This window comes from Helianthus annuus, chromosome 6, assembly GCF_002127325.2.
Source record: "Helianthus annuus cultivar XRQ/B chromosome 6, HanXRQr2.0-SUNRISE, whole genome shotgun sequence".
NCBI lineage: Eukaryota > Viridiplantae > Streptophyta > Magnoliopsida > Asterales > Asteraceae > Helianthus > Helianthus annuus.
The window spans coordinates 83,066,802-83,082,518 of NC_035438.2; the positions used below are offsets into that span (position 1 = coordinate 83,066,802).

The 15,717-nt window shown below is 40.7% G+C and overlaps 1 long non-coding RNA gene across 1 annotated transcript; it reads left to right on the forward strand.

Moving 5' to 3' along the window:
• The first annotated feature begins 932 nt into the window (after positions 1-932).
• Positions 933-2,185, forward strand: LOC110889661. Its single transcript, XR_002563834.2, has 2 exons — positions 933-1,490; positions 1,769-2,185. It is a non-coding gene; the product is annotated as an uncharacterized LOC110889661 (long non-coding RNA).
• Positions 2,186-15,717: the final 13,532 nt, after the last annotated feature.

Genomic DNA, 15,717 nt, shown 5'->3' on the forward strand with positions numbered 1-15,717 from the left:
AATTACAATTTCACCACCAGTTCAAAATAAATTTTTTGTTTTGCCTCCAGCAAAAAATTACGATTTTGCTCTTAGTAAAAATATTACGATTTTGCCCTGCATAAAATAGTTATTTATAGGTCCTGCCAAATTACGATTTAATCCGATGTTTAAAATTACGATCTTGCCCCCAGTTAGAAATTAAATTTATGCTTTGCCCCCAACTTAAATTTACGATTTTGCCTTGTAAAAAGAAAATTATAGTTTTACCCACCGCTACAATCCTGCTAAATTACTATTTGGTTCTTAATTTAAAATTACAATTTCGCCACCAGTTCAAAATAAAATTTTTGTTTTGCTCCCAGCTTAAAATTACGATTTTGCCCTCAGTAAAAATATTACGATTTTGCCCCCAATTCAAAATACAAAAATGGTTTTGCCCTCAATTAAAAATTTAAAAATTACGATTTTACCCAAGCTAAAAATTGCAATGTTGCCATAGTTTTTTTGGCAAAACTATGGTTGTATTTTATTTTACTTGGTTTACTCAATTTAGTTTTTATTCGTGCCAAACAGCTGCCTAGCACTCGCTATTTCACCCTGACAAATTATTGTTTTGCCCCAACTCTAAATTACACGCTTGCCATCGTTTTAGTTATTTTTTAGAGTAAATTACAAGTTTTGTCCTTTATGTTTGTCCCAAATTTCAGGCGCTGTCCTTTACCTTTAAAATTGATGAGTTTTGTCCTTAACGTTTCAAAATCATGCACGTTATGTCCTTTAAGGCAAACCCAGTTAATTTTTTTTGTTAAATCTGATCATGTGCTTTGCACATGAGGGCATTGTTGTCATTTCATCTCATCAGGGACCATTGTGTAAAAGAACTTGTCTTCAAGGACTATTGTGTAACTATAGAAAAGATATTTACTCTAAAAAATATATATAAAAACACAAACCTGCCTTCTCTCTCTAACCCACATCCACACCGTCACTCTCTCTCTTCTCTCCCCCTCTCTCTCACCTGCCGCCACCTCCCACACCACCACCATCCCGACGATCTGCTCCTCCGTCTTCTCCGGCGACATCACCGTCGCTCTGGCGACATCACCGTCGCTCCGGCGACATCACCGTCTCCTCCGTCTTCTCCGGCAACATCACCGTCTCCTCCGTCTTCTCCTGCGACATAACCGTCTCCTCCGTTCCAGTGGGGGTGGTGGGTTTAATGGTGTTTGTTGCTGGTTTGGGTTGTTGCAGGTTGGGGTTAGGGTTCTAGTGGGGGTGGTGATGGTGGAGACGGTGGTGGGTGAAGGAGAGAGAGAGAGAATCGATGGTGGTGGGTGGGTTGTGTGGGTGGTTTTGGTGGAAGCAAAGAAGTTATTTCCTCACACTTGATGTATACTCTTCACATAAAGGTTGTCTTCCGGTCACTTTGACATAATAATTTTGCCCTATAAATACTTCCAAAACTGCATTCTCTATGTACACTGACGACTCAAACTTTAAAATCAGAGGTATTTTTTAATAAGTGCTTATAATGTTACTAATGTTTCATTTAATTTATTTATCATAAATTTGATTGCTTAATCTTCACTCGTTTGATTTTCACGCTGTAGACGGTGGTGGGTGAACAGGGCCTGATGAACAATTTTGATTGCTTATTATATGCAAAAAAAAAAAAAAATTATGATTGTAAAATTTGAATTTATTCTTATAACAATGGAAGTTCTTATTTTTTTCAATTTCATTAGTTTGACCACATGAATCAAGCTTGTTAATTTTGGTTTTGCAGACGATTGATGGTGGGCTTGTAAATATTTGGAGGAGAAGTGATGAGAGAGGGAAGAGAGAGAGAAGGGAGAGTTTTTTATTTCTTTTTTTATTTTTCAATGTTTTACATATAGTCCTTAAGTAATAATTTATTACAAAATAACCCATAGGAGGCAAAATGACAAAACTGCCCTCATGTGCAAGGCACATGACCAACTTTAACAAAAAAATCTAACTGAGTTTGGCTTAAAGGACATAACGTGCAGGATTTTGAAACGTTAAGGACAAAACTCGTCAATTTTAAAGACAAAGGACAGCGCCTGAAATTTGAGACAAACATAAAGGACAAAACTTGTAATTTACTCTATTTTTTATCATAACTATGATAGTGTTTTTCTTTATTTGGTTAACTCGATGCATCTTTTTTTATATTGTGTTACAAGTAGCATGTATAACTAACTGAAATAAATGTGTACATAATATTAAACTAAGAAATATTTGGTTTATCGTCCCGCAATGCGGGCGGCGTTTTGATTTTCCCTCAAGTAAAAATAAAAATATGACTTGCCCCCCAGCTAAAAATCGTGTTAAGGAGCTGACTAACACTCTTTTTACTTTTTTTTTCTAGCAAAACTATGATACTTTTTTTTAATTAGTTAAGAATTATTCGACTATCGCCCCGCAACGCAAACAGAACAACACTTAGTTTCTTACAAATATCAAAACAATTCCAAAAAAATTGGGCCATTGTCTTTCTTATATCCAGGGCCGGCCTTGGGCCTGTGCGGGAGGTGCTACCGCACAGGGCCCAAATATATTGGGGGCCCAAAATTGTTTAAAATATGTTTATATGTTTATATATAAATTTATGGTAGAAAATGTTAAACAAATATATTCTTTGGCTCACTGGGTTCCTCGCTGGACATTGTTACTATAGGTCTCCAGTTCGATTCTATTTAATTGCAGTTTGGATTTCTTTTTTTTTTTTCGTTCCCTTCATGTATTGTTTGGGCCTAAGGGGCTGGTTCAGCTTAGCATGGAGGAGATGGAAAAGCCCCATATGCTTCTTGCAAGCTTTATTTTTAGTCTTTGAATATACTATTTCTTCACATTTAAATTTGGCCCTTCATAAATCTAAATCTGCAAGGTTTTTTTTCTTCATTTAATCATTCACATAAATGCTTTACACATTTTCTTGTTTAAGTTTGTAAGTCTTTTTTTTTTTTCAATTATTATTTCTCATTTAACCATTTATAGTTTAAAATATTAGAATCCAATTTCTAGTTTTATTTTTGGATAATACTCGAAACCTATATTTTGATTAAAGCATGTGATGTACATATTAAAATTTTGGTTGTTGATTATGGAATTTGAGATATAGAAAATGTGGTTGGATCCTGACAACTAATTCATTGGTCGAATACAAATGGAAAACCTCATGATTCGTTTAACTATTTAACACAGATCATTTTGTTACATTAGCTTATTATTATTATTATTATTATTATTATTATTATTATTATTATTATTATTATTATTATTATTATTATTATTATTATTCAGGGGCCCATTTTTTTCTAATCGCACGGGGCCCAAAAATTATTAATGATTTTCGGAGACGGCCCTGCTTATATCTACTCTTATTCCATGTTTTGAAGATTTGTCCCTTGATGCTGAGATGCCACCGATGCTTCCAATGCACATATATACATCCAATCAATATTAATGATATAAAGTTAAATATGCACATATATAAATATGTGTCATATATACTTACACAAATGGTCCCACGTGATTCAACATTCAACGGTGTCGATAACGGATATCTTCTAATAACACTAAGGACTGTTGAAGCACAAAACGAAGCAAAATAAGATAAGTAATTAGATTAGTAATTTAACACAAAACGAAGCAAAATAAGTTTTTTTTTTTTTTTTGAACGGCAAATTTTGGATCACTGACGGACCACTGGAGTATCATCGTGCCACCAGCAGAACCACCCGATCATATCCATCTCCACTAGGCAATAATGTCTATACACCAATTCAGGAGGAAACCCAATAAATCTGGGAAAACCCCCTTTGTGGGAATCGAACCCATGACCTAATGGTCATAAGCCTTATCCCACCCCCAAAATACCACTAGGCTATAATGCCATGGGTGAAGCAAAATAAGTAATAACACAACTTACAACTCTCTATCTATTCAAACCTTATTCGGGTGGTCAGAATGCTCAGGAGCCTACCTCGTAGCATTAGATCATGCTTTAGCGTCGCAGGGCTGTGCTTGGAGCCAACACCAATCTAAATATCTTGCAGACGAATATGTGAAAAAGTTTGGCTCGCACTGACTAGCTTTTCGGCTTGTAAATGAATACGCCTGCCAAAGCTACAACAACCCGCTCCACATGAATGAGAGGAAAGAGTTCTATTGTCAGTGCTACCTATGTTATTCCTACCCCTTACGGCTTTCATCGTTCTCTATAAACATTGAAAACATGGTCATTTAGGTCATATGTCCATATTCTCAAATCTAGCAAAAAAAATCAACCAAATAGTAGGTAATGTACAAAAATGAACAAATAATAATTGGTACGTGGTCGAAAGTCCGTTATTTTTTGTGTATTAAAGTTTGTGTTTCTATGAGAATTTGACTTCTGAATGATCTACTTTGATATGGTTTGTGTTTTACAGGTCTAAAAAAGTTACAGGACCGTTTTGGGAGCTTATCGGGACATCGGATTAAAGTTAGGATCAATCGGGTGCAAGAAACGAGTCAAACGGGTGATTTTGGAGTTACCCGGCGTCACCGACGCCCCTTAACGACGTTGCCGACGCCAAGGAACCCGCGTAGGCAGCAATGATATGCGTCAATCACCATTTCGGCGTCGACAATTTGGCCCGAGGGCGTCGCCGACGCCCTGACGTCTCCAACCACACTAGCGCAGTCAACAACGAGGGTTTAATCGGATTTTTTTTGTTGGGAGTTCTTTTGGATGGATTCTAGGGAAAGTGATAGCGTGATGGTAATACGAATCGTTGATCTATGTCAACCACGATGAACACCGCTTGGATACTCTCCAACCGAAAATTTCATTCAATCAAAAACAAAAACCAAATCTGAGAATTACAAGGAAATTGTTTTTAAACCCAAACAAAAGATAAAGATAAAACCAGATAACTTAAAAATTGAAAACAAATTAAAAACTAAAGATAATAAAGGCGCCGACCCAATTAGGAGAGATCTCGAGCCGACCCTTGAACCCACGGGAACTCGTCTAGCCACTTTCGTTTGGAATCGGTTTACGAACCCCGAAACCCGATGTCATCTGCTCATTCCCCTCGCCATCATCCTCCCCGGGTTGAAAAGAACTCGTCCCCGAGTCATCATCATCATCTAAATCCCCTTCATATGGTGACAAGTCAGCAACGTTAAAAGTGGCCGAAACCTTGTAGTGGCCCGGCAAGTCAACTTCATATGCGTTGTCGTTAATACGCTCAAGCACACGAAACGGTCCGTCCGCCCTTGGATGCAACTTCCCAAATCGACCCTGTGGAAAACGATCTCGACGCAAATGGACCCAAACTAAATCCCCCGGTTGGAAAATGATAGCACGGCGATGTTTGTTAGCGGCTTCTTGATACTGTAAATTATGCTTAGCAATCTGAGCACGAACCTGTTGGTGAATGTCTTGAATTTGTGCCGCTCGAACTTCGCCATCGGCGGTGGGTTCTATGGAACGTGAAGAGGGCGACCGAATGGATTACCTTCAAACCTTCACCGAAATCAAAGGCTTCGGATTCAGTTTGTTCGGAATCCTGGTCTGGATTGCGGGGATCAACAGCAGGCTGCAAGCCGGCGGCCAGAAGCTGTTGACGTAAAATTTCGATGTCATCATCTCTCGGATCACGGCCATACTCACCGTTGCCTTGGTCGGCGAATCTATGATGTCGTCGGTGATGATCCGTCATGGCTCTGATACCACTTGATAGCGTGATGGTAATACGAATCGTTGATCTATGTCAACCACAATGAACACGCTTGGATACTCTCCAACCGAAAATTTCATTCAATCAAAAACAAAAACCGAATCTGAGAATTACAAGGAAATTGTTTTTAAACCCAAACAAAAGATAAAGATAAAACCAGATAACTTAAAAATTGAAAACAAATTAAAAACTAAAGATAATAAAGGCGCCGACCCAATTAGGAGAGATCTCGAGCCGACCCTTGAACCCACGGGAACTCGTCTAGCCACTTTCGTTTGGAATCGGTTTACGAACCCCGAAACCCGATGTCATCTGCTCGTTCCCCTCGCCATCAGAAAGGTTACAAAAAAGAATTGAATTCCTAATAATCATTCTTCCAAAAGCATCATTGGACCACAACATAATCATATCATCATCATCGATCAACATCCACACCATATTCCATCCATCGTAATTTTTGGGGCTATTATTCAAAATACAAAGACAATCATTCCCCTCATCATGAATTCATCATCACATCAAGATTCAGCGGTTCATTCTTCATATTCTAGATCCGATTTCCATGCTTCGCGCTCAGTGAGCGGCTAATCTCCTAGGGTTTCACCCCGTTGTAGACTTCATAAGATTTCTAGGGTTTGAACAATTGTTATAGTTTTTAATTTGTGTTGATTATATTTGAACGTTTAAATAGGGCATTTGAGAAGAAAAAGAACAAAGGGTAATTTTGTAAAACATAAAATAGTTTTCTTAACTTATCTCATTTATTATCATTTTTGACTAATTAATTAGTCATAAAGACTAGTATCCTCCACACTAACTTTTTTTGCTTACACACATCAAAAGTTATTTTACATATTTCGAAATTCATCCTACACGTTAAAATGTATCATACACAACTCGTAATTTATCCTACACAACTCATAATTTATCCTACACTTTCAATTATTTTATTTTATTTTTTTTGAAAAAATATATATTTTGAAGATAAGTTACAAAAAATTTAATGTAGTTAGTTATTAAAAAGGAATACTACAATTTATGATCTATGTAGATTTACCAATATACCCTTATAGTAAAATTAAATACTTATATTAAATGAAGTAAAATAAAGCTTTCTTATTGGTTGAAATTTCATCTTTTTTTCTTCTTACAAAAATTTCTTCTCATTTGAAATCTCCACCGTTTAAATATTAGGTCATGTATAGTCATAAAGCCCCTTGTGAGGCGTTATGCGACAAGTGACAGATTGTGTAAGAAAGAGGCTTTATATAACTTGAGTGTGTAGTGGTGTTATCTATGTATGAGGCTTTATTGTAACAACCCGCACATTCGTGTGTTGTTACTACTCGTTACACTCGTTACGCCTAGCACCAGAGATTCGGATCATAATGTGGCTATGTCGCATATATCGCTAAATCGCAGTATTTTTTTGCATATTTCGCATACTTTATCACTATCACACCACATTGCGCTTGCTGACAACCACGAAGATGTCGAGTGAGGACCAATTCCACCCTCCTTGACAACTGTGATGTGTCGCAGGGCAACTCATTACTCAAAAACACACATTAACGTTCACGATGACATTGAGAGAGGACCTATTCTACCCTCCTCGATGACCGTGAAGCGTCGCGAAGTAATCGCATATTCGAAACGAAACCCGGTTATTGTATCGCAACTTTGAAATATGGATATGTATATACGACCCAACGTGGCTAATTATAATAAATATATGAGATGTGGATGAGAATGTGTAACCAAACTATCGCAACGCTTAACAATTGAAACGCAATTCACCGGAGACCAACGATCGAATGGCTGGTCGATCGGACAACCATCCGATCCATGGCACTCCCTTCCCCTTTTCTCCTCTTCACCTATAAATAGCCCTTGTCACATCACTTGAACAGTGATGTGACAGCTCTCACTCGACCAGCACGCTTTGGGGCCATTTTCTCTCGATTTCTCGCAATTCTTGTAAGTTTCTACCTCAAATCTTGTACTTCTATGATGTACACGCACTCCTTCATCTTTTTTCACCATCAAATACCACTTTCTCACCGTTAAATCTTCGGATTTGAGCTGTTCTAAGGTGATGTCATCATGGAGTTCTTAGGAACAATGAAGTGTGACCTCATCTCATCAAGAACAGTCCGGATCTGATAGATTCAACGGCGTATAAACACTAATTTCACCTAGATCTAAGCTGAATCTAAGTTTTCTAAGTTTTTCTTCAAACTTTCTTAACTTTTCACTCGAAATCGGTAGCAACAGAGCTCGTACAGACCTTTTACTCTTCCTATAGTGAAGTGTCGGTTTGAGAACTGGTTCCTATTGACGAGATGACCGGCTTGTCGTGTTAAACATGAATAACCGTCGAGAACAGTTAACTGATCGGACGGGGTGATTCCCATCTGATCCGGTGACTCGGACTTGGTGGAGTTCCTTTGTTTGGCTCGTAGTCGTACCGTCTCGATCAAATCGCAAAAGCTTAACGAAATAGCAAAGTTGTAAAACGATCAGATTGCGGGACGGCTTACCGTCCGATCATGCTGCCACCCGATCGACCTGCAATCCGGTCAGGTTGCACTTAGGGTCAAGACTTAAACAAATTTTCAAACATTCAAGGATCTGAACAACGAACGGATTGTCGTCCGATCGGATTGCCATCCGATCGAACGACCATCCGATCAGTTGACTTTTGGATTATCAACACTTAAACGTTTTACAAATCCTCATCACACATCAGTTCTGACGGATTGTCACCCGATCGGATTTTCACCCGGTCGAGGGACCAGTCTGCTGTGAAATTATCATCAACCAAAGTGCCCTGCCAATCGGATCACCGTCCGATCGAACAGCCATCCGATCGAGTTGCCACCCGATCGACCGGCCGTTCGATCGACCGACCTGAAAGGTAGAGATACTTCTCTGTTTTCAAAATGCTACAACGAAAACTTCAAAAGGCAAACTATCATACACAAACCCATCTTTCCCAAATGAGGTAGCAAATCCAATCGAATGGTCACCCGATCGGATGACCATCCGATCGGAGTGCTGTCCGATCCATTGACACTTTTACACCGTGTAACGCACTATGCAACGCTTACGCTATCAATCTGCAATCAGGCTAATCTCAGACATGCTCCCTTCAATCCAACCAAGTTGTGTTAGCTTGCTGAGCACCGACTGTGAGTATACTCAAACCCCTTTTTATCGCATTTTGGGTGTAACATACGTTCTTATTAAATCGAATTTATGCAAACGAATTATTCAATTAAACTATTTATCACTTGCGAATAACTGTTATGCATATTTATACGTGATGTTAGTTACATATGTGTTAGGACTTATACTCGCGAGGTCCCGCCTTAAGTAGTATAGTACTATAGCACCCGACGGGTTCTAGTTAGGATGAATAGCAATCGCAATCGCAGCTCGAGTGACTTACTGGTAGTATCTGTCTTTTTGCATGTATGTTGAGGTATCCTGTTTATGTATTTGGTAATTTGCAACACTTTTAACTATTTTTATGATACCTCTATCAAAACTTGTATACTCACCAATACTTTTGTATTGACGTTGTTTTAACGTATGTTGCAGGTTTAGTAGCAGTCTACATCAAGTCAAGCTAGGAAGTCTAGAAACTCACCTAAAATCTATGTTGACGGATTTGTATTGTTCGAGAGGACAAGAAATCTGTGGTACCTTATATGATTGTATGGTTTATTAGTATGGGATAATGAACACATTAAATACTGTCGCAATATAGTTGTTATGGATTCTCTTGAGCAATCTGATTCGTATAGTGCCGCGCCCCGATGATTCCGCCATCGGTTAGGGTGTGACAGATTGGTATTAGAGCCATAACTATAAGGAATTAGGCAAGACTCGGCCTAGTCCGGGTCAACGTCTCAGAAATTGACCTAGTCTATAGTCTAAGTACCAACAGGCCGACTCATACGAACCCAGTAGGGTTTGTATGGGGCCTACCTGATATTCTCGATCCAAATTACTAAAAACTACAACCTTGTGTGAACACCGCGCACTACAGCTTCACACGAAGGAGCCTTTCCTAAGGCTGAAATACTATTTAACCTTTCCTAAGGCTGACACAATACATATGTTTTCGAAAATACTCGCATATCACAACCGAGTGATCTAGTCGAGACCAGGTGTGAAAACCAAGAACTCTCGATAAGATTGCTCACTCAACGCATTTTCTAGCACGAGAACCCTTCGTTGAGTTAGGAGTGACATCCACATCTCGACAAAGGTCTCCATTTCGAAATTCTAGTGGAACTCTCGGATTTACTCGATGAGCACAACCATAATTAGGAATGAAGCTGTTAAGTCAGGGGTGAAACCCGTATCTTAATAAACCGTTCCACTCTCTAAAATAGTTTCGAAAAGCTCTCACCAAGGACTCGACCATAACAATGACTCGAGCCACGCGATGACTAGGAGGACGAATGTCATGAGCTGCATTCCCAGTGGAAGCATAAGTCTTCTAGGTCAACGCGCGTGCACGAACTTGTCGGGTATAGTTGGGTTACTTTGGGTAGTCGACGCCTAAACACCCGAGGCACTCCGATTATCTTGCTAAGCCTATGACTCGCCGGTTTTATGCTTTAATGAACTTAAATACGCTTTATGTGTTTAATTTACGCCTTATCGATTTCTCGATTTGTCAATTTTCGCTCCTTGTTTTACCAAACGCACAACTCGCACAACCATCGCAATCTAAAACGAAGACCGAATGTTCGCAACCGAACTAATGTCTAATTACTCGCTTACGCTCTCGCTCTCTCCCTCTCATCGCGTCCTCGCGTATTCTACACCGATATGTATGTGGGTAAGTATAAACTACAACTATCTATATCTAAATACAAGCAAATCATTGTGTGAGAACTTAGGAATCTCGTGTCTCCTATGTGGCTCCTATGTGAAGTCTATTATATTGCACGCTACAATTTTTGATCGCGCTAAATCACATCGCAAACTCAAAAATCATTATGATCGAATCTCACTCCAAATATCTCTCTGTCTAGATGCCTTCCAACAACCCTACCTCGAGACGAACAGCTAGGAGAAGAGCCAAACGAAGCGCCGATAAGAGGATTGCCTCGCTTGTGGCCAAGGAAGTGGCCAAAGTCATTCCTCAAATTGTCGCTCAGGTGCACCCTCTCAGCAAATCTCGAACCTTGGAAGACTTCAAGACAGAAGCGCCGCAATCTGCTTTCCTCTACAAACACTTCAAAGCCTGTGATCCGATGGAATTCACGGGTGAAGGAGGTGTGTCCCAACTGCTCCAGTGGTTCGATTCTATCGAAGTTACCCTTCGTCTGAGTGGGTGTCCCAATAGTTTTCGTACTACTTGCGCAACCGGAGTATTTCAGTCGCAAGCACTCAAATGGTGGACTGCCGAACGTAACAAACGTGGAATCTCCGCAGCTTACGCTCTCTCTTGGGATGAGCTGAAAGAGCTCATGAAGAAAGAGTACTGTCCTCCACACGAAGTTCAGAAGCTAGAAGACGAATTTTGGAAAATCAAGCAAGTCGAAGGTGACAATGCTGCCTACACCGCAAGGTTCAAACAGCTTAGCGTAATCTGCCCAAGTCAAGTCAACACTTCAGAAAAAGCCATCCCGAAGTACATTCGCGGCTTGCCTGAGTGTGTGGGTGATTTTGTCAAAGCTACAAGACCTGCTACCATCGAAGAGACCTACCGTTTGGCCGCACAGATCAACGACAAACGAGTCCTGGACGGATTCTTCTCCAAGAATCCTATCAAACAAGCTCATCAAGCAATCATCATCAATTCTTCTGATGATTCTTCCAACAAATCTACCAACGATTCTTCTGAAGATTCCTCCGACGATGTCTCCAGCGAATCATCAGACGAATCCGCCGACGACACCGCATCATCTCAAGAAGCTCAGCCCAGCCGTAAACGAAAGACCATGAGCCCAGACTCTTCAACAACTGGACTGTCGCAACCAGAACCTCCCCAAGCAGTTCCGGTTCACTTGAAACGCGCCTACAACGGAGCTCATCCCCTGTGTTTCAAGTGTACGTAACATCACCCGCCAGAAGCTAACTGTCGCTATTGCGCAAATTGCAACTGGTACGGTCATCTTACGCAACACTTTCGCACGGGACCGCAGCCTTGAGGAATTTCAGCAGCCACCGTAGTCTCCGTAGAAGTACTCCACATCAACGTTATTTTGCTTCTACTGTTGTTGTAATAATACGAATTTTCACCGTCAATTTCATTTTAAGTGTGGAAACTTATTCTATCTCTCGATGCATGTGGATTCTATTTCTCTCTTATACTCGCACACAATCTATATGCTAGCACTATGTACTATATAATGTATTTTACCCCTACTATGCGTTCTTGAGATAAGGTACGATAAACGTGCAAGAATCAAATTAATCACAGGTGCACACGGGATTATTTTGGTTAGTGCACAGAGATCGTAGTGAGTTTCAATGATGCCTTAATGTTCAGGGCATGGTTAAGCGTGGTGGATACACCGCTAGTACTTCCTATATATAAGCGTCTTGACCGTGTCTGACGAAGTGTGACACCTATTCACGGAACAGAGGCGCATGGTTGAAACATGACGGTGTTTCGCTGTGCCAACCGAAGTTTTGTGAAGAAAGTGCCATGTGGAGTTGGAACGTAGACCTATTATGCTATTGTGGTTATTTTCGACACACTAAACTACATTGCAAGGCGTAACAATCTCAATCGCAACCCAAAGCGTGTAATCGCAAGACTTTTCGTAAGTCAACACGCTCGCACTTGCATTATCACTGAAATCTATCTCGCATTATCACTGAAATCTATCTCGCGTTATCACTGAAATCTATCTCGCAATTCGCAATCATTTATTATGTGTCTCGCATTATCGATTATTGTGTATTCGCTCGCAATCTCGAACGTTTATTATATGGATCACTATCGCTTATGGTGTATCTTCGCTTAATCGCATATTTTGTGTATCGCTCCATCGCTTACCGCTTACTGTGTATCGCTTGCTGAGAATCGCGTATCGTGGATCGCTTGACGAGTACCGCTCATCGCTCTTCGCTCTTCGCCTTAACGCTCCTCGCATCTATCTCGTCACTTCAATAATTCTTATCGCTTATCGCTATCGCGTATCGCTATTTGTGTTATCTATGTTACCTGTTTATGTCAGCACACATGACCTCGCTTCACGAGACGAAACTAATAGGGCTAAGACATGGTGGTGTTTTAGCCATATCAGCAGACTTTCGTGGGAAAAGGCCATGTGGGCTAATGTTAGTTAAAATTATGGTGTTGTTAAGTCTAATCGAATCGCACGACTCCATCGCTTGCAACGCATCGACTATCGCTCATCATTTTACGTTTGTCGCTTATCGCTTTTCGCTTATCGTCACCGTCTTCACTTACTATGCTTGATGTTTGGTGTTGTGCTATCGATTATCACGTACCAATCATCGCTTATCGCACTCGTCACTGAACTGAGCTCGAAAACGACTTCATCGCTCAGTTCGCCCTTTCAAGACTTAATCCAACCCTTTCTCGTTTGGATCGAGTCATCGCAATTCTATCTGTACTATGTCGACACGGATGACACTGACTCACGAGGCGGAAGCCATATGAATAAAACATGGTGGATACGCCGCTGGTACTTCCTATATATAAGTGTTTTAGCCATATTGTAGAACTTTCGTGGGAAAGTGCTATGCGGGGCCGACCTTAAATTTAAATTTTTGGTATAATTAAAAGGCTTTGTTTTACACAAATTTTAAACTGATCTTTTCTTACAAAACTTTTTCTAAAAACTAATCAAAACCTTTGTACAAAACGAGATTTTCTTGTGACACTGGTGTGACAATCGACTCAAGTCAACGCCGTGTGGCGAGAAAATTTCGTAAGACGAGCCTTGATCACTTTAAAATCTTTTAGTAACCTAACAAAACCCTTATCATAGCGCTGGCATGAATATCAACACAGTTAACGCCGCACCGTGAGAAGATTTTCATAAACAAGTTTTTCCTAAATTAATCGACTTTTCGAAGATTTAAAACGCACCGGAATCGCATTCTTGTGTGTGTTATAGCCTTTGATTATACGAATCGCTTTAACTCGTCACTCTCGCTTAGCCTTCGCAATGCTCTCGCGCATTGGATTCTCAATCGATCGCTTGCTATCTCGTCGCTTTATCGCTTACTTGCTCGCATCAGCTCTCGCGACCCTTCTTGTGGATTAATTTCGGGACGAAATTTCCTAAAGCAGGGGAGACTGTAACAACCCGCACATTCGTGCGTTGTTACTACCCGTTACACTCGTTACTCCTAGCACCAGAGATTCGGATCATAATGTGGCTATATCGCATATATCGCTAAATCGTAGTATTTTTCGCATACTTTATCACTATCACACCACATTGCGCTTGCTGACAACCACGAAGATGTCGAGTGAGGACCAATTCTACCCTCCTTGACAGCTGTGATGTGTCGTAGTGCAACTCATCACTCAAACACACACATTAACGTTCACGATGACATTGAGAGAGGACCTATTCTACCCTCCTCGATGACCGTGAAGCGTTGCGAAGTAATTGCATATTCGAAACGAAACCCGATTATTGTATCGCAACTTTGAAATATGGATATGTATATACGACCTAACGTGGCTAATTATAATAAATATATGAAATGTGGATAGGAATGTGTAACCAAACTATCGCAACGCTTAACAATCGAAACAAAACATCAAAACGCAATTCACCGGAGACCACCGATCGAATAACGGGTCGATCGGACAGCCAACCGATCGGACAGCCAACCGATCGGACAGACATCCGATCCATGGCACTCCCTTCCCCTTTTCTCCTCTTCACCTATAAATAGCCCTTGTCACATCACTTGAACAGTGATGTGACAACTCTCTCTCGAGCAGCACACTTTGGGGCCATTTTCTCTCGATTTCTCGCAATTCTTGTAAGTTTCTACCTCAAATCTTGTACTTCTATGATCTACACGCACTCCTTCATCTTTTTTCACCATCAAATCCCACTTTTTCACCGTTAAATCTTCGGATTTGAGCTGTTCTAAGGTGATGTCATCATGGAGTTCTTAGGAACAATGAAGTGTGACCTCATCTCATCAAGAACAGTCTGGATCTGATAGATTCAACGGTGTATAACCACTAATTTCACCTAGATCTAAGCCGAATCTAAGTTTTCTAAGTTTTTCTTCAAACTTTCTTAACTTTTCACTCGAAACCGGTAGCAACAGATCTCGTACAGACCTTCTACTCTTCCTATAGTGAAGTGTCGGTTTGAGAACTGGTTCCTATCGACGAGATGACCGGCTTGTCATGTTAAACATGAATAACCGTCGAGAACAGTTAACTGATCGGACGGGGTGATTCCCATCTGATCCGGTGACTCGGACTTGGTGGAGTTCCATTGTTTGGCTCGTAGTCGTACCGTCTCGATCAGATCGCAAAAGCTTAACGAAATAGCAAAGTTGTAAAACGATCAGATTGCGGGACGGGTTACCGTCCGATCAGATTGCCGTCCGATCGGGCTGCCACCCGATCGACCTGCAATCCGGTCGGGTTGCACTTAGGGTCAATACTTAAACAAATTTTCAAACATTCAAGGATCTGAACAACGAACGGATTGCCGTCCGATCGGATTGCCATCCGATCGAACGACCATCCGATCGGATTGCCATCCGATCGAACGACCATCCGATCGGCTGACTTTTGGATTCTCAACAATTAAACGTTTTACAAATCCTCATCACACATCAGTTCCGATGGATTGTCACCCAATCGGATTTCCACCCGATCGAGCGACCAGTCTGCTGTGAACTTATCATCAACCAAAGTGCCTTGCCAATTGGATCACCGTCCGATCGAATAGCCATCCGATCGAGTTGCCACACGATCGACCGGCCGTTCGATCGACCGACC